The 25002-nt window shown below is 39.9% G+C and overlaps 2 long non-coding RNA genes across 2 annotated transcripts; both read left to right on the forward strand.

Moving 5' to 3' along the window:
- The first annotated feature begins 843 nt into the window (after nt 1-843).
- On the forward strand, nt 844-1076 carry LOC110874438. Its single transcript, XR_002555949.2, has 2 exons — nt 844-899; nt 975-1076. It is a non-coding gene; the product is annotated as an uncharacterized LOC110874438 (long non-coding RNA).
- Nucleotides 1077-7147: 6071 nt separating this feature from the next.
- LOC110874439 lies at nt 7148-7380 on the forward strand. Its single transcript, XR_002555950.2, has 2 exons — nt 7148-7203; nt 7279-7380. It is a non-coding gene; the product is annotated as an uncharacterized LOC110874439 (long non-coding RNA).
- Nucleotides 7381-25002: the final 17622 nt, after the last annotated feature.

Consider the following 25002-nt stretch of genomic DNA (forward strand, 5'->3'; position numbering starts at 1 on the left):
ACATTTTACGCAATTTAGCGCACCGACAAACATACGAGTCTGATAAACGATTACCGACATAACTTTTAGAGTTACCAGCTCTCGTTAAATATTTTGTGGCGTTATACGAAATTCGAGAACGTAAACGGGCCATAGAAATATCTTTGGGCCACTGAAAGCACTAACGGGCCCTGGGCCCAACCCAAATTTAAAAACCTAAATATATAAGTCTTCTACCCCTCCTCCTGCATTTTTGAGAAACAAACCCTAACCAAACAACCTTCCAGCCGACATTTGCTTCCTCTCTCTCTCTCTCGACATTATATCCGGTGACCGGAATCATGCTCCAGCGAGCTCCCACCACTCCACCTGCACCATGTAAACCCCCAACACCCCCTGTTCTTCTCGATTATCGGCCAGCCACCACCATTTTTGGTGGCAGCGGACTTGAACAGCAACAACCCCACCACCACAGGCGGCGGAGCTGTGGTGGGTGGTGCTAGACGACGAGGATAGAGACGGAAAGAGAGAAAGAGCAGAGAACGGAGAGAGAGGCAGACGAGCGGCGGGGGTCTCCGACGACGGCGATCTCCGTCGCTGATATCGATGATGATGATGATGACGGCTGGCGGCCTCCAGCCGGCGACGATAGAGAGGCGGTAATTTCGGGTCAGATCTGATGCAGATTTCGGGTTCTTTAAGTGACGTATCGGGTTCGAGTTATGCTCAGCTTCGGGTCAGATTAGTGCAAGTCAGACCATGATTCGAATGCGTTCAGTTTTGATGTCGGTTCGAGTAAGGGTAGTACGGTCCGGGTCAACAAGTCAGTCAACGCGGGTTCGGGTCAACTCGACTCCTGTTCGAGTCAACTCGGTCGGTGAGTCAACTCGGGTCAGACGAGTTAACTTGGTTCGGTTCAGGTTTGGTTACGTTTCGAATCTGAGTAAAACATACTTCAGATTTTACTCGGTTCTGACCTCTTATTTTCGATTCAGGTTCGGGTCAACATAAGTCAACAACGGTCAACAGTTCTGATTGACTCGGTCAACTGAGGTCAAACTCAGTCAACTCGAGACGCGGTAAAGTTTTAGTGACGCAGAAATTAGTTTATATTTTTAGTATAGTTATACGCGACCGAGCTCGAACCGACATTTCGTTACAAGATTTTATATTTAGTCGATAGTTTATTACGCGACGAAAGTTTTATATTTGATTACATTGATTGAATTATTGTGGAGTTTGACAAATACGACAACTTTGATTGTCGAGGTTATTCGAAAAACAGAGGAAACTCTGCCCGATTTTGTTAAAATCTGAAATACGAACATAATTATATTGTCTAAACGACACTTATCGAAATCCGAATCTTTCCTATAAAATAAATATAAAGGCATACTTATTTCGATGACGTTATAAGTTAACAAAACTCGGATACTTGTACCATATTTTCTCTTTACTTTGAAAGGTTTTCGACAATAATTTATTTCACAATATAGTTCTGTATATATGTTTGTATACTCATGGTCTTACATTAAGACCTAAATTACAACTTTATTTTATAATAAACTTTGATAAAGTTTATATAAGTACTGCATATATATTCATGCATGCTTTTGAAACAATATATAAATAGAATCTGAACATATATACTATGTTATGTCTCCATAAGATATGGTAAATATATATAGATGTATATATTTTGGATTGTTTCAAACGTCGTGATTCGTATACTTTTATAAAATAAATGTAATTATTTATATTTATTTAGAACGTTTACCCGAAGTACGACACATTGTCGTAAGATTATAACAAATGGTACTAATAAGCGATTCGATTCGATAACAACAAGCTTGTGTCTATATGTATATATATATATATATGTATATATTTAATTAATTATTTACGTCCTACGAAAACTACAACGGTATATTACTGAAGCATATACGACATTCGGATACAAACTAATATTCATCTACGCCTTCTATTTGTAAAGATTAATACGGCTTCATTAATATTATTACTCCTATATATGTATATATAAACCTATACATACTACACCCTTCGGGAACCAACTTATTTCACGACTTAGTTTTATCCCGATTATAAACGGGATCAAACAACCATAGATTGGTGAATCTAAGTCAAGATAACACTACAATAGAGTCGTTTTATTAACGACGCGGTAGAGCTCGGACACGTAGTTAACTACGTTGTTTTATTAGAAAACTCATAAGTATTCCTTCGTAGGAATGTCGTAGTTGCACGCTAGTTACTTCACGTTCTTGGAATGACATCACGGAATCACGTTAAGCTAGGTTTGCACAGGAATGTCAAGGTGAGTTCATAACCCCCACTTTTTACTGTTTTACACTTTTTTTTTATAAATGTTTTCGGGGGTGGAAAGACATGCAAGTTTTTGCAAAAGCAAACACTATTTTGATGAACGAAAACACATATTTATAAACCATGTTGCAAATGATTTTCAACGAACTTGAATGGTTTACGAACGATTTATACTAAACATACCGGTTCTACAAAACATGCATGATTTTCATGACTAGTGACGAGAATGTCCTAGTTACAACAATGGGACTGGGTTGGCCTGCGTACGAGAAACGAGACAACTCAGTGAGATCTTGTTCCCCTTTTCTTTCAACGTTTTGGTTTACAACTTTCGGGGGAAATACATGTCAAACTTAGGTATGATTAAGTTATGGAATGAACTCTTAGATCATGTGAGCATAGGCTGCAACTGAGGTGCCATTAATCCTTTTGAGGACCAAGGAACAAAGGTTAGATCTAATGGGTACGGGCGAGCCCCACTCACGGTCCATGGGTGACCACTTAGAGTGCTGTTGTGTCCCAGTCGAGGTGATTCGACACTAAAAATTGCCTACGCGGGTTGAGTACCTCCTATGTCGTCGCATATATTAATGTCCTCGCGAAACATTAATGATCAACATGTTCATAGACGCTTTACATACCAACTTACAACACTATAACTTTCAAATGTTTTTTTTTAATATTCATTTGACGCAAACTCATAATACATGTATTTACAAACCTTGACAACGCTTTCAACTTATTTACAAATAAGAGGACGTGTTAGTCCTGCTTACAAAGACTCTCGTGGGTTAGACTCACAACTTTTATATATCATGCCGAGAAAATGATTTTTCTATATTTTCTCAACTACTTTTAAACCGGTAAACAAAAATATTTATTTTAAATCTTTTCAAAACAAACTATGAACTCGCTCAACTTTATGTTGACTTTTTCGCATGTTCTTTCTCAGGTTGCATTTTCAAAACTATGGAACGGTTGGAATAGGAGAACCCATGGGAATTCAAGTACTTAGCGGCGTTCATTTTCTAGAAGTCTTAGCTAATTGCTTCCGCTGTGCAATGAAGATACCGGTCCAGTCACGCCATGCTCTGATAATTTCGGGGTGTGACAGATTGGTATCAGAGCTATAGGTTTCAGCGAATTAGGTTTCTATAGAGATACCTAGGCTTTAACCTCACTATCCTCTGGGGACTTAGATATCAAGACTTGAATACATACAGAATGCCTAAGACTCGGATATGGGTTCCAACCGTTGCCAAAAATAATGAGCCAATTGTTTTGATTTTAAACATGCACAAGTGTTGTGTTGATACACTTTCACGAAACAGATTCATGCACCAAGCAAAACTTTAAGAGTTTTGGATAACATGCATTTAGGACCTTTGGAAAATTTATGTCGAAACTCATTAAAGGTCCTCATTTAGAAACCGTGACTAACCACTCGGTCAAACATCATCTATATTGTCTATGCTATTTTAGTTCCCCGAGCAGGTAACCTACGTGGAACGAAACGCTGTTGCGCAACTATGCGTGAAACTTAAATTACACGTTAGTGGACGTCGAAGTACATCACACACGACTTTCGAGGCAAGGCTTTGGAAAACATGATTAGTCACGACAACAATGATGCTAATCCCGTTAGCGGGAGAGCTACTGATCGAAATGCGGCAATGAGCCACGTGATTTTGCAAGCGACACAAATTACGCCAGGGTACGTTCAAGCGAGGGCTTCGCAAACTAATGGAAATCATGATTATTGGCATCGCAACGGAAACTACAAGTCTTCACATCACTCCCTAAATGGCGACTACGCTATGTTTGACATTCCATGGTAATGTCATCTAACAACCGGTTATCACACGAACTTCCAGGTAAAGTTCTTAAATTTCTTTTGTTGAAATTTCGACTATTTGTATACAGTGAGTAGATTTTTACATCCCTACTCCCCCTCGTGGTCGTTGCACCACGAAGATTTTCTTCCATGTTAGCGAACACTCAATTGCTTTATTTCTTGATAAATTCATATGTTCTGCATGCATTGTTTGTTACACATGTGGCTTCACTCGAAATTGTTGCTTTATCAACGTTCAATATTGTTTTGCTATGTCGATTATTGCATTGTGATTTGGATGATTTCATTGTTGCAAAGTGTTGACTCCTTGATATCGAGTCAACGAAACTTGTTGAAACTCTTTTCCTTTTCAAGCTACATACATGGTTTTTCGTTGTAACCATGTCAAAAATTTTCGTGTTGATACATGCATCCCTTGTTGTAATGTGACTAAATCAAGTTCAATTGTTTGAACTTGCTCACAATATATATTCGATTCAAGATTCCATATGATGGATTGAGGCCATCATATTTGAAACAATCCTAACAAGCACTTCAATTGCTTTGAAACATAACATGCTTGTTTGGTCTTCGACTTCATTGAATCGTTTCCTTGATCACGATCACCTTGTGGTGACGTTCTCACAAATTTGAAGCTTGCGCTAATCTCGTTTGCACACATCATGTACGGATTTAATTAATTATTTATTTGTTTATTTATATTAAATCCGTTTTGTTAATTGTCATATTAAAGCAGTCTTAATACAATCGTGTATTAAGATAATGGTACACAAGTTCATGTCATATTTCGGTGTACCTCTTAACGGTTCTTTCACCATTGAGCGAACATTTTGTGATATTTATTGCTTTTCATCTTCGCTCGAAAACATTATTTATTTGTTTCATTTTCAATTGAAAATCCTATGTAATTTGTTTGGAGCAACTATTCGTAATTACTTCGTTAAACCTTTCATTCGATTTCAAACACAGTGATACTTGTTTGATCACCGCTATTATTGAATTGTTTCATTTACTACGACACCTTGTGGTGTCGGTATAAACTTGTAGCTTGTGCTAATCACGATCAGCCGTTTCATGCGTAACTATCTATGCTTTTCGTTTGACACATCATTTAAATAGTCTTAATGCAACTATGTATTAAGACGATGATACACCAGGTTCGATTGTATTTCATTTCGGTGTATCCTTGCAACACGTTGATTTTATTCATTTAATGGTTCAAGAGTTGATAAATCATTTTTACGATTCTACTTATTTGAGTTTGTTGAATTCGAGTTTCACATATACAACAACCAACGCTAGATTCCATTGGTATTATATTCTGTTGTTTCAAAAATTGATTGCAGTTTGTGAACGTTCATTTGGAATTCCATTGGTTGAATTTCCTCTTTTGTTGAATCTGGTAAAGCTAGTCACATTGGTGATAGTATCACAACATCTCGTTCACTTGACATCGATTTCTAGAACAAACTCAGTTGAACCGTTGGGTTCCTACCGATGCAAAATGTCTTTACACTCACCAAATCTGAATCAGTTTTGATTCGATTACGCGGTCATTCACTTTTGTATTATCCGAACTTACCTAGGAGTGACACAACCCTGAGGAGATAACATAGACTAAATTTCGAGGACGAAATTTCTGCAACAGGGGGAGAATGTGACAACCGGTAATTAACGGCTCCTAATTACGCGATTAACGAACGTTTAAGGCGATAATAAATAGTGTTTAAGGCACGAATTAACTTAATTAGGCTTCTGGAATGCCTAGGAACGCTTATCTGACGTTACAATGCGCGTATGGTGATTTCTTGGAAATATGCTGAGCGATAAACGATAAAGAACAGAAACCGAACAAAATACTGAAAACGCTGACAAATACGAAGTTTATATGTATAACTTATACATACGATGTGATTTGCGAAAATATTATCCTTTCGAACGACACAAAGCGCAAACGTGAAAGAAAAACGCGGAAACAGTAACGCACCGACATTCAACGACGAAACGAAGCACCTGACTCGAATTTCCGTCTCGATATTAATATATTATGATATATTTAGCTTCGTTTTTAAATTTTATTACCCGTAGTTGAAAACGGATCGAAAACGGATTAGAACCGACACTCGAACATTTTACGCAATTTAGCGCACCGACAAACATACGAGTCTGATAAACGATTACCGACATAACTTTTAGAGTTACCAGCTCTCGTTAAATATTTTGTGGCGTTATACGAAATTCGAGAACGTAAACGGGCCATAGAAATATCTTTGGGCCACTGAAAGCACTAACGGGCCCTGGGCCCAACCCAAATTTAAAAACCTAAATATATAAGTCTTCTACCCCTCCTCCTGCATTTTTGAGAAACAAACCCTAACCAAACAACCTTCCAGCCGACATTTGCTTCCTCTCTCTCTCTCTCGACATTATATCCGGTGACCGGAATCATGCTCCAGCGAGCTCCCACCACTCCACCTGCACCATGTAAACCCCCAACACCCCCTGTTCTTCTCGATTATCGGCCAGCCACCACCATTTTTGGTGGCAGCGGACTTGAACAGCAACAACCCCACCACCACAGGCGGCGGAGCTGTGGTGGGTGGTGCTAGACGACGAGGATAGAGACGGAAAGAGAGAAAGAGCAGAGAACGGAGAGAGAGGCAGACGAGCGGCGGGGGTCTCCGACGACGGCGATCTCCGTCGCTGATATCGATGATGATGATGATGACGGCTGGCGGCCTCCAGCCGGCGACGATAGAGAGGCGGTAATTTCGGGTCAGATCTGATGCAGATTTCGGGTTCTTTAAGTGACGTATCGGGTTCGAGTTATGCTCAGCTTCGGGTCAGATTAGTGCAAGTCAGACCATGATTCGAATGCGTTCAGTTTTGATGTCGGTTCGAGTAAGGGTAGTACGGTCCGGGTCAACAAGTCAGTCAACGCGGGTTCGGGTCAACTCGACTCCTGTTCGAGTCAACTCGGTCGGTGAGTCAACTCGGGTCAGACGAGTTAACTTGGTTCGGTTCAGGTTTGGTTACGTTTCGAATCTGAGTAAAACATACTTCAGATTTTACTCGGTTCTGACCTCTTATTTTCGATTCAGGTTCGGGTCAACATAAGTCAACAACGGTCAACAGTTCTGATTGACTCGGTCAACTGAGGTCAAACTCAGTCAACTCGAGACGCGGTAAAGTTTTAGTGACGCAGAAATTAGTTTATATTTTTAGTATAGTTATACGCGACCGAGCTCGAACCGACATTTCGTTACAAGATTTTATATTTAGTCGATAGTTTATTACGCGACGAAAGTTTTATATTTGATTACATTGATTGAATTATTGTGGAGTTTGACAAATACGACAACTTTGATTGTCGAGGTTATTCGAAAAACAGAGGAAACTCTGCCCGATTTTGTTAAAATCTGAAATACGAACATAATTATATTGTCTAAACGACACTTATCGAAATCCGAATCTTTCCTATAAAATAAATATAAAGGCATACTTATTTCGATGACGTTATAAGTTAACAAAACTCGGATACTTGTACCATATTTTCTCTTTACTTTGAAAGGTTTTCGACAATAATTTATTTCACAATATAGTTCTGTATATATGTTTGTATACTCATGGTCTTACATTAAGACCTAAATTACAACTTTATTTTATAATAAACTTTGATAAAGTTTATATAAGTACTGCATATATATTCATGCATGCTTTTGAAACAATATATAAATAGAATCTGAACATATATACTATGTTATGTCTCCATAAGATATGGTAAATATATATAGATGTATATATTTTGGATTGTTTCAAACGTCGTGATTCGTATACTTTTATAAAATAAATGTAATTATTTATATTTATTTAGAACGTTTACCCGAAGTACGACACATTGTCGTAAGATTATAACAAATGGTACTAATAAGCGATTCGATTCGATAACAACAAGCTTGTGTCTATATGTATATATATATATATATGTATATATTTAATTAATTATTTACGTCCTACGAAAACTACAACGGTATATTACTGAAGCATATACGACATTCGGATACAAACTAATATTCATCTACGCCTTCTATTTGTAAAGATTAATACGGCTTCATTAATATTATTACTCCTATATATGTATATATAAACCTATACATACTACACCCTTCGGGAACCAACTTATTTCACGACTTAGTTTTATCCCGATTATAAACGGGATCAAACAACCATAGATTGGTGAATCTAAGTCAAGATAACACTACAATAGAGTCGTTTTATTAACGACGCGGTAGAGCTCGGACACGTAGTTAACTACGTTGTTTTATTAGAAAACTCATAAGTATTCCTTCGTAGGAATGTCGTAGTTGCACGCTAGTTACTTCACGTTCTTGGAATGACATCACGGAATCACGTTAAGCTAGGTTTGCACAGGAATGTCAAGGTGAGTTCATAACCCCCACTTTTTACTGTTTTACACTTTTTTTTTATAAATGTTTTCGGGGGTGGAAAGACATGCAAGTTTTTGCAAAAGCAAACACTATTTTGATGAACGAAAACACATATTTATAAACCATGTTGCAAATGATTTTCAACGAACTTGAATGGTTTACGAACGATTTATACTAAACATACCGGTTCTACAAAACATGCATGATTTTCATGACTAGTGACGAGAATGTCCTAGTTACAACAATGGGACTGGGTTGGCCTGCGTACGAGAAACGAGACAACTCAGTGAGATCTTGTTCCCCTTTTCTTTCAACGTTTTGGTTTACAACTTTCGGGGGAAATACATGTCAAACTTAGGTATGATTAAGTTATGGAATGAACTCTTAGATCATGTGAGCATAGGCTGCAACTGAGGTGCCATTAATCCTTTTGAGGACCAAGGAACAAAGGTTAGATCTAATGGGTACGGGCGAGCCCCACTCACGGTCCATGGGTGACCACTTAGAGTGCTGTTGTGTCCCAGTCGAGGTGATTCGACACTAAAAATTGCCTACGCGGGTTGAGTACCTCCTATGTCGTCGCATATATTAATGTCCTCGCGAAACATTAATGATCAACATGTTCATAGACGCTTTACATACCAACTTACAACACTATAACTTTCAAATGTTTTTTTTTAATATTCATTTGACGCAAACTCATAATACATGTATTTACAAACCTTGACAACGCTTTCAACTTATTTACAAATAAGAGGACGTGTTAGTCCTGCTTACAAAGACTCTCGTGGGTTAGACTCACAACTTTTATATATCATGCCGAGAAAATGATTTTTCTATATTTTCTCAACTACTTTTAAACCGGTAAACAAAAATATTTATTTTAAATCTTTTCAAAACAAACTATGAACTCGCTCAACTTTATGTTGACTTTTTCGCATGTTCTTTCTCAGGTTGCATTTTCAAAACTATGGAACGGTTGGAATAGGAGAACCCATGGGAATTCAAGTACTTAGCGGCGTTCATTTTCTAGAAGTCTTAGCTAATTGCTTCCGCTGTGCAATGAAGATACCGGTCCAGTCACGCCATGCTCTGATAATTTCGGGGTGTGACAATGATGTTAGCGGTGGTTCTCCGACAAATCAGAGGTGCCGGTGAGGGGGGATTGTGACGGCGAGAAGTCCCAGTAGCAGGTACCTAGCCATGTGATTTGTATGAGTATGCGTTGACTTTGTATGAGATACGTGTGGTTAGTACGTGATTACTTGAAAATGAACCTAATCAATATTAATAACCATAATAGGATACGGTTGACCAACATAACACAAGTAAAATGCTTTACCTACCGAGCAAAGCAAAGGTGAGTTCACACTCTTAAGGCATGGGATTCCCGGTGGGTTGGGAATGGGATTAAGAGGCTAAGATGAAACATGTATATTAACCACTAATAGACTACATTTAATCCTGCGTATTCTCGGATTGGGAAGAATACGTACCTCCGTCCTCAGGTTGGGAAGGACGCCTACACTAAAGCTGCATATTCTCGGATTAGGAAGAATACGTACCTCCGTCCTCGGATTGGGAAGGACGCCAACATTCAACCTGCGTATTCTCGGTTGGGTAGAATACATACCTCCGTCCTCGGATTGGGAAGGACGCCTACACTAAACCTGCGTATTCTCGGATTGGGAAGAATACGTACCTCCGTCCTCGGGTTGGGAAGGATGACTACATTTAACCTGCGTATTCTCGGATGGGTAGAATACGTACCTTCGTCCTCGGTTGGGAAGGACGCCAATATATATAACTAGTCTAGTGGTTCACATGGGGTAGCCCCCACTGGTTATGGTTATGGTTTGGGAAACAAGGACTTGGTTAACTCATGGTTTACGAATGAACTTATGGTTTTTTGAACAACTTTAAAATGAACACCAACTGTGAACTCGCTCAACTTTGTTGTTGATTCGTTGTTACATGCCTTGTAGGTCTTTAGGTGTATATTATTGGAACTTGCTGTCTGGGAGGCTGGAGTGGTCATGGGTCGAGTTACGTGGAATCGCAACACAAGACTAGTGGTTTTCACATGTGGTTTATAAATACTTAACAAACGAATTATGCTTCCGCTATGTATTGTGAATTATTTGTAACGTTGCAACACTTAATGATAGCAAATAAAAGTTTTATTTAAATATACCTATGAGTTCAGTGTGATTGGTGGCTTGGATCCTGGTACGTCACACGCCCCGCGGTGATTCCGCGTGTGGTAGTTTGGGGGTGTGACAATCCTGGTGTGTTTGAGGACCTTAACATCCCGGTCCGTGATTTCGACTGGTTCCTCGACAAATCGCAATTGTTCGTCGATAGTGAGCTCCTTCAGAGGAACTATGAGGGTCTCATCTGACAGACATTTCTTCAGATTTGACACGTGAAAAACATTGTGAACTCCACCGAGTTCTGCTGGTAGGTTCAGTTTGTAGGCCACTTTGCCTATTCTTTCTATGATTTCAAACGGTCCAACATACCGCGGATTGAGCTTTCCTCGTTTACCAAAACGAACTACACCCTTCCAGGGTGACACTTTGAGTAGCACTCGGTCCCCAACCTGGAACTCGAGTGGTTTCCTGCGCTTATCGGCGTAGCTTTTCTGACGGTCACGAGCTGCCGCCATGCGTTGTCGTATCTGTGCAATCCGTTCAGTAGCATCAACTACAAGTTCTGGACCTATGATCTGACTATCGCCCACCTCTGCCCAACAGAGAGGTGATCGGCATTTACGCCCGTACAATGCCTCGAATGGAGCGGCTTGAATGCTGGTGTGGTAACTGTTGTTATATGAAAACTCCACTAACGGGAGATGTTTTTCCCAGCTGTTGCCGAAATCAATCACACATGCCCTAAGCATGTCTTCAAGAGTTTGAATAGTGCGCTCAGACTGCTCATCCGTCTGAGGATGATAAGCTGTGCTCATGTCTAAACGTGAGCCAAATGATTTGTGCATTGCTTGCCACAGTTCAGAAGTTAAACGTGCATCACGATCGGAAATAATGGAGGTGGGCACGCCGTGCCTCGAAACCACTTCCTTTAAGTAAACGTCTGCCAAGGTAGAGAACTTGTCTGTTTCCTTGATAGCCAAAAAGTGTGCAGACTTCGTGAGTCGATTCACGATCACCCAAATAGTATCATTCCCACGTTGAGATCTAGGCAGGCCAGTGACAAAATCCATGGAAATTTCCTCCCATTTCCATTGTGGTATCTTTGGTTGCTGGAGTAGGCCTGATGGTTTCTGATACTCCGTCTTAACTCTCGCACAAGTCAAACACTTGCTAACGTAAGTTGCGATGTGAGCTTTCATGCTAGGCCACCAATACGTAGTTCTGAGATCGTGGTACATTTTATCCGAACCTGGATGTACCGAGTAGCGAGACTTATGTGCTTCATCCATTACAAGCTCGCGTAGATTGCCATAAAGTGGGACCCAGATGCGTCCTGTTACGTAGTAGGCGCCGTCTTCCTTTTGTTCTAACCATTGCCTTGAGCCGCGTAGGGCTTCAGCCCTGACGTTTGCTGGTTTCAATGCTTCTACTTGAGCCTCTCGTATATGTGCTGGAAGACTGGACTGAATGGTAAGTTGTAATGCTCGTACGCGTCTAGGCGTAGTGTCTTTTCGACTTAGGGCGTCAGCCACAACATTAGCTTTGCCTGGATGGTACTTGATGGCACATTCGTAATCGTTCAAAAGTTCGACCCATCGTCATTGACGCATGTTCAATTCCTTCTGCTTGAAGATATGCTCGAGACTCCTATGATCGGTATAGATAGTGCACTTGGTACCGTATAGGTAATGTCTCCATATCTTAAGCGTGAAAACAACAGCTCCCAGCTCTAAATCGTGCATAGTATAGTTCCGTTCATGAACCTTAAGTTGACGTGACGCGTAAGCAATGACCTTGTCACGTAGCATTAACACACATCCAAGACCTTGAATAGGTGCGTCGCAATAGACCATGAAATCGTCTGTGCCCTCTGGCAATGAAAGAATAGGCGCGTTGCAGAGCCTATCTTTTAAGTGCTGAAAAACTGTTTCCTGTGTACTACCCCAACGGTAGGTGACACCCTTCTGTGTCAGTAGTGTAAGCGGCTGCGCAATCTTCGAGAAGTCTTTGATAAACCTTCTTTAGTACCCTGCCAAACCCAGGAATTGGCGTATTTCCGTTGGTGTGCGAGGTGCGGGCCAGTTTTTAATCGAATCTACCTTGGATGGATCAACGTGAATCCCATCCTTGTTTACCACATGGCCGAGGAAATGGACTTCACGAAGCCAGAAGTCGCATTTCGAAAACTTGGCATATAACTGTTCTGTTCGAAGGAGTTTCAATATGAGTCGTAAATGTTGCTCGTGTTCCTCCTGACTCTTAGAATAGATCAGGATGTCTTCGATGAAAACAATGACAAACTTGTCTAGGTAAGGCTTGCATACTCTATTCATAAGATCCATGAAGACCGCAGGCGCGTTTGTTAACCCGAATGGCATAACTAGAAACTCGTAGTGGCCGTAGCGAGTTCTAAATGCTGTTTTGGAAACGTCCTCATCCCGGACTCTCAGTTGATGGTAGCCTGACCTCAGATCTATCTTCGAATAATAGCTCGACCCTTGCAATTGGTCGAACAGGTCGTCGATGCGTGGAAGAGGATAGCGATTCTTCACGGTCACCTTGTTAAGCTCCCGGGAATCGATGCACATGCTGAAGGTACCGTCTTTCTTTTTCACAAATAGCACTGGAGCTCCCCAAGGCGAAGAGCTAGGACGAATGAAACCCTTTTCCAAGAGTTCTTTTAGTTGCTTGGACAGTTCTTCCAGTTCTAATGGGGCTAAACGATATGGTGCTCGAGCTATGGGTGCTGCTCCAGGAGCTAGCTCGATTTGGAATTCGACCTGGCGATGAGGCGGTAGCCCAGGTAAATCTTCAGGAAACACTTGAGGAAAATCGCGTACAACTGGGATATCCTCTACTCTCTTCTCTTTTGTTGATGCGTCAGTAACAAGTGCCAAAATGGCAGTGTGGCCCTTTCGTAAACATTTCTGGGCCTTCAGGAAGGAGATGATGCCAACCACGGCACCACTCTTGTCGCCTTGGACCTCGAGAGGTTCACTACCAGAACGGGGAATACGGACAATCTTCTCCTTGCATAGGATCTCTGCTTGTTGTTGAGATAACCAATCCATACCAATGACGATATCGAAACTACCCAGAACTATGGGAATGAGATCGATAGAGAAAGTCTGACCAGCGAGGATAAGATTACAACCCTTAACTATGTGTGTGGCCTCTAGACTTTTACCATTAGCTAACTCTACGACATGCTTGGTGTTTAAAGGTGTGACACCTGTGTCACCGCGACCATCAAACAAATACCAAGCCGATGAAACATTGTATTTCATACTTGGGATCTTGTATAAATATGTGTATCTTTTGCACATATCAATTCTTGTTCAATTTCAAACTTCATATCGCTTTCTGGAGAATTATACGCAAACTGGTGCGTAAACGTACTCAGTTTAAATGCGACAAATACTCCGGAACACCAACATATACTTAACATACCTTAAATAACCTTTACATAACTTAGAAATAAGTTTTGAAGGCTTTGGTATGGCAAAAACAAGTTAATTCGCTTACAGGGACTAAACTTGACAAACTGCGAAAGTATGCCAATTTGAACTGTAACGAACATTCCGGAACATGTCCATAAGTTAAACATACCCTAAATATCCTTTACATAGCTTAGAAATAGGCTTTGAGGGGTTCGGTATGCTAAAATAAACTTTTGGATCATTCAGGGGCTAAAAGTGTCAAAAAGTGGACAAGTTTGCACTTTCGCGCATAACTTACGTTCTGAATATTTCTGGACATCCAAAAATTTATGTAAGCATCCTAATATTATGCCTTAGTGTTTGGCATGAGAAAAATCCATTCGTCGCATCATTTGGATCGTCTTTCGCGCTTATGCGCATTCCGTCGTAATTAAGCGAACATCGCAATCGTATGGCCAAACAAACCAACATCCGGAACATTTTTGAGCATGTTTCATGTCCACAATGTTTAGGCATCATTTTAGGGCCCTAAAGTTGGCTTTACGGGCCTTAGAAGTGTCGGAAATGGCTTAAATACGCAACAGTGACTAAAACTGTAATTTCTGAAACTTTGTGCTGATCAGACGGGGCCAGGCGGCCCGCCTGGGCCTTGTGTGAATCCTGACCCGGGCCGCATCAGACATGCAGACCAGATTCAATGTTTGATCCACTTGCATTTGGCCTTTCGATCACCCAAAGGGCAACGCCACGTGTCGGATTCTTATGGTGGGGGCAAAATAAGGCACCACAACATCTTGACAAGTGTACGGTTTGGATCCTGGCACGATATTCAAGAAACGATCCTAACGGCTTTACTTTTCCTATAAATACCCCCCCCCTTTTGGTTAAAACCCACAAAAATCTGATCTAAAGCTCTAAGTTGGACCCTTTGTTTCATACCTGAGCCATTTTGATCTAGATTAGCTTTCGGGGACCCTTCGTAAGTGTTCTTTCGTTCTTTATTCGCTTTTCGAGTCCGAAAGTCAACTTTTTGTTTGACTTTCTGCGTTGACCAACCTATGGTCAACACGAAGTTCATTGGAACTTCATAACGTGAGCGTGATCACGATGGTTATAGTCCGTAGTGACTATACCTACTGATTACCACGTTATCTAGGCTCAGTGACGAGTCGTAGTTTCGGCCAAAATGCGCGTTCTTGCGTATTTTGTAACCAAACTACTCGTGAGCATCAAAACCGTTTGTTTTGATGCCAAACCTGTTTTCTAAACTTAGTTAAAGCATGTGTTAACATGCTTAGCTCGTCACTTTTAGTTTAGTGCTTATATAGGGTTGTAAGGTAAGCGATCTAAACAATCGCTTATACTTTCAAACCGGCCCATTTGGTCGGTCATTAGGATCCGACCAAACACATTAGGTGACCATGGCTATAACCTTCCGAGGTTATACCTTATGGTCACGATGTTAGGCGTTCCAAACGCGTTCTACGCGAACGACGCGTTAAGGTAGCATAAGCTACCTGAACGGGTCGTAGTAGGTCGCAAGCACTTAGGTTAAGTTTCATTTTAGTATGTAGGCTTTGTTAAACCATATTACATGAGTCTCCATACTCGTTTGGTTTACGAACCCGCATACTATCCGATCCTTCCGATTTTGGTCCGGTATATTAACATAGCTACCTATTAGGTGCCGTTTGATATTCCGTGATCTCTAGCATTATTTGGTTACTACACAAGAACTACAAAGCAATCTCAGGTGAGTACATTGAACCCCTCTTTTACTTTTTTCCAAACTGTTTTGGGGTGAAACACATGTGCCTACTTGTTACTTTCATGCTTTCCGGTTTTCACATCATATACTTGCTATGTTCGACAGTACATATATAGTACATGATTTCATTGTGTTTATGCTATTTATATCCATTGTGTGCATACTTAGTACATCACTTTACAATACATTTCATGCTATGTATGCCCATTGTGTGCGTACTTAGTACATTGCTTTACATTACATGCTATGTATGCCCATTGTGTGCGTACTTAGTACATTGCTTTACATTACATGCTATGTATGCCCATTGTGTGCGTACTTAGTACATTGCTTTATATTGCATTTCTGTTGCATATGCTCATCCAGCATATGAACACATTATACTACATTTCGAACCGTTGTAACCATTTGACTATGTGAACCATCTTAACCCTTTGATTATATGAACCGTTTGTAACCATTGAACTGTGTGAACCAGTTGTATCCGTTGACATGATTTACATTTGACAATAGACATTCGACTATACATAAACATTTCTACAAATTGTTAAACACTTCATCTTGATGGTTTGGTTTGAGTAAGTGATTAAGTAACGAGGCGTGTGTAATATGATACAGGCATGGTGGATACGCCGCTGGTACTTCCTATATATAAGTGTTTGTATGGCATTACATATCGTAGCGTTACTTGAATCATTTCAATTTGAGACATATAACATTTTATAGAGATAACACACTTTTCACGAGACATTGATTTACAAACTTATCTTATACAAACTCATTTTACATGGTTATCTGTTTAACCATACAGTGTTCTCTTATTTATATATATATCATCTGATCTTATCGTTTTTCAAATGATTTACAAGACAAAGCAAATTACAAGGTTCATGACTAAACATTTTCTCAAACATAAGTCATGAATTCTGTTTTCACAAAACCAATGTATCTCACAGGCATTTTTATGCTGACTTACCTATTTTCACATGTGTTTTCAGGAAATGATGCATAGGACTTATCAAGACATACTTAGGCGGACCTGTGCCTTAGTGACTTAAAACGAGACAAGAACTAGTTAAATTATGTTATGTACTCTTTGGTTCTTGTATAAAACAATGTAAACTTTCATGTTTGATTAATAAAATGAAACTTCAATTGCCTTGGATTTGAAACAATTGATTCTGTTACAACACTCCCCGACGTTTCGTTTTGTATGTTCTACGTGGTCGGGGTGTGACAGAAAAGTTGGTATCAGAGCCAATGGTTATAGGGAATTAGGTTATTAGTAATGCTTTGACCTAATCTATAACCTTCCTAGGACCCTAACGCGAGTTTACTTGCGTTTAGTCACAAAACAATACCGTCACCTATCCTTAGGCGACGACCACAACAAGAACATAAATTTCAAAACCGCTTTGAAAACTAATCATCTGTTCTAGGATGATTGATTACTAGGTTTTGAACCCTCCGTTATAAGGTTTTGAACCCCTTTGAATTTTCAAAACTCTCATCAAAGTTTTGGGTCCTAAATAGTGTGAACACGTGCAAACTGGAAGAGTGAATGCCTGTACCCTGGGTTTTCTGTCTAAGGTTAGAGTGTTCGTACAAATCCACATAATCGGACCAGTCACTCTTACCTGGGAACTCTTGGGGTGAGTGTCCACTTATAGGCGAGCATGTCTTCGCGATACACTATGAGGATCTATTTGCTTTGATTCAGCCTTGGTGTTGTTTGTTTGCTTCGTGGTTCAAACAAATGACCATCAACCATGACTATGGTCGGTAATTGTAACATCCTATTCTTACCCAATGCCATTTCATTTGTTTTCTTTCTTGTCTCTCATTTAGAATGCCTCCTCGACGCGAAAACCAGATAGCAACTGCGGAATTGGCAGAGATCATTGCACAGCAAATGGCTACTCAATTCCCAAACCTCTTTGCTCAATGGAACCAAGCCAACAACAACAATAATGCCCCCTGCAACTTCAAGACGTTCAACTCGGCTAAGCCATCAAAGTTTTCTGGGTCTCAAGGAGTGACTGCACTTCTGCAATGGTTCGAGAGTTTAGAGAACACCTTCAGACATGTTCAATGTCCAAACGAGCGAAAGGTAGAATTCGCATCTAGCGTCTTTGAGAAACGAGCTTTGACATGGTGGAATGGTGTGATGAGAGATAGGGGTGCCGATGTGGCATTGGCTCAAACATGGCAAGAGCTTCGAGCTCTGATGATGAAGGAATTCTGTCCTCGTCACGAGATCAGGGCCTTGGAAACGGAGTTCGACGATCTTAAGCAAATTAGCGGTGAGCATCGAGCCTACACGGATCATTATGAGGAATTAAGTTTGTTATGCCCGGATATGGTTACACCTTTGGATAAGGCAATCGAAAAGTACATTGATGGCCTCCCTGACTCAATACAAGACGTTGTGACTGGTAGCAACCCTACTACAGTCAGACAGGCCATTGAGCTATCTGCAACCTTGACTGAATCAAAGATCAGGAAAGGTAAACTTTTTCGAAAAGGTGAGAAGAAACCGGTCGGGGAATCGAACTCAATCGAGGAATCAAAGACCATGGATGAACAGACTGAATCCCCTAAGAAGTCAAAGAAGCGGAAGGCTTCTCAGAACTTCGTCGTGGTCGCTCACAATGGTCAAGCCGTCCCCAACCAACCAGCTCAGCCCCCTGCTAGAAAACCATACAATGGAACTGCACCCTTGTGCAACCAATGTAGCCTCCATCATCACGCCAATGTACACTGCCGCAAATGCCAATGTGGACTTATAGGCCATACAGCAAGAGTCTGCCCAACTACAGCTACGCCAAACTAAGCTGGCAACAATCCTGCTCAAGGTCGTTTTCTACCAGGCTCTTGTTTCAATTGTGGCGAGATGGGTCATTTCCGAAGAAATTGCCCAAAGCTTGCTAATGCAAATCTAGCACAGGGATGAGCATCTGACTGACTAGAAGACAACATCGTTTAGAAATAATCACGTCTTATGTATTATTTTCTTTTGTTGTCAAGATCCAAGAAAACAGTTGTTATCGTCGTTTATAAATAAATCTTTTATTTACATTGCAATGTATTTCTATGGTTGCATGTATAAACGACATATCCCTTACAATACCGATAATCAAGGAACCGTAATCCTTAAAGAACAAACTACCCCCCAAAATTCTCCCATTCTATAATCTCTTGCGTCTTCCACGTAATTCCTAAGTACCCGTTTCTTCTAAGAAAAACGAAGTACAAGGCGCAAGTTACAACACATGACGAATACCCAAAGTACCACTATACATCCTTAATAGGGTACCTAAGGATTTCCCGTGAGTCCTTAATTGTGTATGCCTTAATTCGAATGTGGTGATTCCTTGTAAACAAAAATCAAATTTTGGGAGATCTTCCTATCTTCTCATATAGATCCCAGGGGACATTGTAGCCCATCGACTGGTTTCCATATCCGTATTCAATCAATAACAAGTTAATAACAAATTATAATTAAGTTAAACAATTATGTGACTTTGTGCTTATGTGTTCCCTTATGTGTTGTTGTGTGATCCAAATTATGTTACCCAAATCCTTGCAGAATCTTCCAGTACAAATGCTCGACCCCTAGCGCCGTTATTATCATTGTTCCCCCATTGTTGTTCCCATTGCCCTGATTATTGTTGTTGTTGTTCTGGTTCTGGTTTAACTGGGGGCAGTCTCGCTTGAGGTGGCCTTCAGCACCACACTGATAGCATCCCCTGTTGCCTCACTGCTGTTGTTGCTGCTGGTTTCGTGGAGCTGGTGGTTGTTGTTGCTGGTTCTGATTCGTAGGTCGTGAGCTCCTGCAATCTTTAGCTTCATGACTCATCTTAAGACACCTCTGGCAACGACCCTTGTTGCACTGGCCATTATGGTGCCTGTTGCATGTATTGCACCTTGGGAGGTTCCCTCGATATCCACCCTGCCTTAGACTACCAGAAGATTGCTGGCCAGGGCTCTGGTAGTTATCAGTCTTTCGCTGCTGTACCTGAGACTGAGCTGTAGCTGAACCCTTGCTGGAATCCCCATCCCATTTCCGCTTGTTGTCACTGGGAGTAGCGGATGTAGTAGTATTAGTATCACCGATACGTTTAGGCAGCATGTTCTGTTCCACTGCCTGATCTGTGAGGCGATAAGCAAGACGTGTAATATCCTGGATATTAGCAAGGTTGGCCAATGTCACATGACTTTGAATTTCTGGTCCTAGCCCTTTGAGATACAACTCAATACGCTTGATAGGAGGGTCCACCATAGTTGGACACAAGATGGCCAGCTCGTTTGACCTTTTCGTATATGCCTCAACCTCTGACCCCGTCATTTTCAGATTAAAGAACTCCACCAGGTCAGCGCAATGCCTGAACTCGTGCAGTATTCCCGCTTGATTAGTTCCTTGAACTCGTTCCAAGGGGTGGCGTTAGCAGCTGCCAACCCTAAAATCTGAACTTGTGCATTCCACCAGGTCAGCGCAATGCCTTCGAGAGTACCAGTGGCATACTTCACCCTATGAGCCTCAGGGCATTCACACATCTCAAATACGGACTCGAGCTTTTCAAACCAATGGAGGAGTCCAACTGCTCCTTCAGTGCCGCTGAAAGTGCTAGGACGACAGTCCATGAAAGTCTTGAAGGTGCATACAGATAGCTGAGCGTGTTGACCTGTTGTGTATAAGAACAGGACAAGGTTTAACACAAGAATTGGTTTATGAGTGTAGAATCTAAAGATCCTAGTGTTGGACTCTGTATGCCCAAGACACATATTAAATTGATGTGGCTAGTACGTTATGATCCAAGTCGAGTCATACCCAATAACAAGCTAGACAAACACTTACAATATTTATTTATGATATGATCAAACAAATAAATATTAACACTTAGAATATTTAGAAACTGGTTTTCTAAATAATTGCACTTGACAAACCAATAAATTATATGGATAATTTATTTTGAGAGAATATTTTATCTTGTTATTTAATGGGTTAAATAATATGATAAAAATTATATAAGTCTTATAACATATGATGTTATATTTTATAAAAGTTATAAAATTAAACAAGACTTGAATTTATTTTATAAAAGAATTTGATTTTTTTTTTATAAAATATAAGCTAGCCCCCCCCCCCCTTCCCAAGACAAAATGGCCAATCAAGTTTCATGCAATTTTGCATGTGTAAGACACCATTTGATTGGGTGGTCTTCCCAAGCCCTTTTGTCCAATAAGAATACATGCATTTGCATGTGCTAGAGGTTTGGTGATTGGGTGAAAATGGTGGCAAGATTCTCTCAAGTATTATAACTAATTTTGTTGCAAAAATTAGAGAAGACACACTTGAAGAAGCTCTCAAAATCGGTCATGTATGGCTGATTTAGAGGGGACTTTAAAACATCAAATATCAAGTGCAAAACTCTAAGAAACACTCTCATAATTTCGGCCAAGGGTAGGGCTTCAATGGTTTTGATTTTACAAGTTATTTCAAGTGTAAAAATCACCTTTGTTCTCTCTCAAAAATCGGCCATAAGAAGGTTTCCAAGAGTTGGATTCATGAGAGAATTTTAGTGAGTTATAAGTGTATAAATCCTAGCTAAACATAATGTGTTTGTTGGAATGCTTGGGGTATACAAGCTTGAGGTCTTCTATACTTGAAGGCGAACGTTCAAGAATCATCATCTTCTTCATATCCATTACTCCTTGGAAGGTAGTATTCTAAACACCCTGTGGTTGTGTTTTAATTTTGATAGCATGCATGTTCGTATATGGATCCGGGATTGGGTTTTATATATAAAATGGTTTCATATCTTTTAAGTAACATGTTTTAAATAAACATTATTTCCGCTGCGTTTTTATTTCATATAGATGAAATTACTTTGATAAACATGTTAAAATCCCATCAATGGCATCTAGAGCCGCTTATATGAGTGCATGCTTCAATAGATTAAAAATTTCAGGTTTCGCGTTTGAATAAAACCCCATGGCCGAATATTTTAATATGGTTATCCCTTTGTTTTTCAAGATTATTTTCTTACATGCATAAGAGAATCTTGAAAAATTTATTTCATATGGATGATTTGTTTGTTTGGACAAAACTTACCTTTTCGGTTTTTTGAACATAGCCGAAAATGTTTATAAAAGGGAACCATTTTTTTTATGCTTCTTGAAATTAATATATATATTTGGATATATATATTTTGGTGCATATGACCTAGCCATGACGTTGTGTTGAATGATTGTGTTGTTATTTATTATTTCAATGGGTTGTAATAATTATTTTTGTTCTTCCATTAGAAGATATGTAATTTATTTATTTTCATTTGGCATGTAAAATAAATAGATTAGGTGCATTTTATTTTACTAGAAAAAATGTATTAGGATATATTTTGTAAAAGAAGATGCACATAAAAAAATGCGGTTTTGGTTTGGACCATAACATTCGGTCCAAAGAACTTCATGGTTCTTAACGGGATTTTAACCCGATAACCAAAACACATTTTTTTGGAGTCCAAAGGAGTTTGGAGCTGAATATAAAAGACTTTTGGAAGCTCAAAGAAGGTGGAGAAATCACAACACAAGAAGGAGACTTGAAGCATTTGGATGTGGGATCAGGTGGGAGTTCAACGACACATTGCTTGTGTCATTTTTCATCCTTTAGGAAGGACCTTGTGGCACACTTGTTTCGGCTAACAAGTGTTGTCAAAATAGTTGGCTATGGTTATGCACCTATTGTTATGCTTGTGTGGTTGCTTATTTTGTTGTTTAGATGATATGTCGATATGCATGACTTAACAAACTAATAATCAACAACAAGCGTAAAATTGGTTCTTAACAAAATCATTAAAATGGTTAATAAAAGGTTTTATTAAAAATTAATGATTTTATAATAAAATGGGTTTTATTAAAAAGAACCTCGAAAATTAGTTTTCACTAAAGTACCTTTGATTTGAATGCATGCAAATGTATGGTATGTGACACCTGTGTCACTTCAACCATCAAACAAATTCCAAAACAATGAAATATTGTATCCCATACTTGGGATTCGTAAAAATATGCGTATCATTTGCACACATCAACTCTTGTTCGATTTTAAGCTTTAAATCGCTCTCTGGAGGGTTATACGCGCTCTGATGCGTAAAAATAACCAGTTTAATCCAACGAACACTCCTGAATAGTGACATAGGCTTAACATACCTTAAATAACTTTTACATAACTTAGAAATAAGTTTTGAAGGCTTTGGTATGGCAAAAACAAGTTTTTTTTGGGTAAAGGGTTTCCCCGGTAAAATTTTATAAATAAACCAATAAGTACAAAGGTGTGCCTGATATAGCACACTCAGCTAGCCCTGACATGCCAGGACTAGGAAAACCAGAAAAACACAACCAGCAAACAAATCGAATAGTTACAAAACACAACCCAAACACAAGCCCTTACCAACTAACAGCCACTAAAAAATACATCAAAGGATCTAAGCTATCCAGGGTCTTCATCTAGTGCCCTTAACGGGATCTGCCACTTTTCCATAACTTTCTTGTGATTAACTTGACCTTGAAACTTGAAACCCATCAACCGAAGCCTAACTGAGTTTTTAATCTTCTCGGACACCTGAGGAGCCGAACACTGAGAACGGGAGAATAGCCGATTATTTCGCTATTGCCATATGAAGTAAGCCGACGCAGCTAGTGTGACACCCGCGGAAAATGCACAGTCATCTTGATTAGCATCGCATCGTGTTGCGGATGGTTTATCAAATTTCGGGACGAAATTTCTTTCAAGTTGGGGATGATGTGACAACCCGAGTTTCTGACTTTGACTTTTGTATTTAATGTGCGTTGACTTTGACTGTGTAGTCATTTGACTTGTTAAATTGTAACTGTATATGTGATGCTATACCGAAATGTATTGTGTTTGCTCGTTATGTGTTGGAAATTTAAGTTGCATAAGTTGTTTAGAAACTGAACCACTCGACGAAACAGAAGTTGATTCGTCAAACAACCCACCGGCGAAACAGGAGTTTGATTCGTCAACTTCAGTTTCGGCGAAATGGGTCTGATTCGCCGGCCCACCAGTTTCGCCAAAGCCCTTTACGGCCCAAAACGTGTTACGTGACTTTAAATAACTAACCGACCCATTCGTCACACACTTTAGCAAACTGAAACCCTAGAACTCTTCCATGTGTGACGGCAGCTCTGCATACTTTCACGCCCGCTTGACGATCAGACCATCTTTACGAATATCTCGGTTAGTGTGATTAGTCTTGTAATTCGTCTTGTATGTGTATATTGTTGTTTTCGTTAATCTGATCAGGGCAATCGAGTAGAGTGCTAGTAACGATCATGCGTAGACTATTGTTCTAACGATGAGTTATGTTGTGTGATGTTGGTGAACGACTGTGTATAAATGCGAAAATTGTTGATGTATACGAATTGGCAAACTACTAGGGTTTTTGTGATTAAACTAAATGACGATATACTTATTGTTCTACTACGTTAACGGTTACGTTGTGATGCATGTGGAATAGTGATTCGTAGTGTAGGCTTTGTTATGTATGAACGGCGATTATGTAATTTCTGTTTGATGATTTCTGTTGATGATGATTGATGATGTCGGTGACGGCTGAACTACAAACCATGATTAGGGTTTCTGTAAAATTGTAACTGATGAATACTTTTGACGTAACTGATGTTCAACGTAACTGGCAAGTGGACGAAACAGAGATCTTGGCGAAATAGAATGTGTTTCGCCAAAAAGGAAGTTGACGAGATGGAATCTTGTTTCGCCAAAAGGGAGTTGGCGAAACAGGTTGTGTTTCGCCAAAGGTTGTGTTTCGCCAAAGGTTGTGTTTCGCCAAAGGTGTGTTTCGCCAAAGGTGTGATTCGCCAAAGTGTGATTCGCCAAAAGTGTATTTCGCCAACTTGAATACTTGCACAGTAACCTGATTTAACATTGTTAGAAGTTAACTGAGATATTTAACTGTTGTTAAGTGATACGCATGACTTA

The sequence above is a fragment of the Helianthus annuus genome, chromosome 8 (assembly GCF_002127325.2).
Source record: "Helianthus annuus cultivar XRQ/B chromosome 8, HanXRQr2.0-SUNRISE, whole genome shotgun sequence".
Classification (NCBI taxonomy): Eukaryota; Viridiplantae; Streptophyta; class Magnoliopsida; order Asterales; family Asteraceae; genus Helianthus; species Helianthus annuus.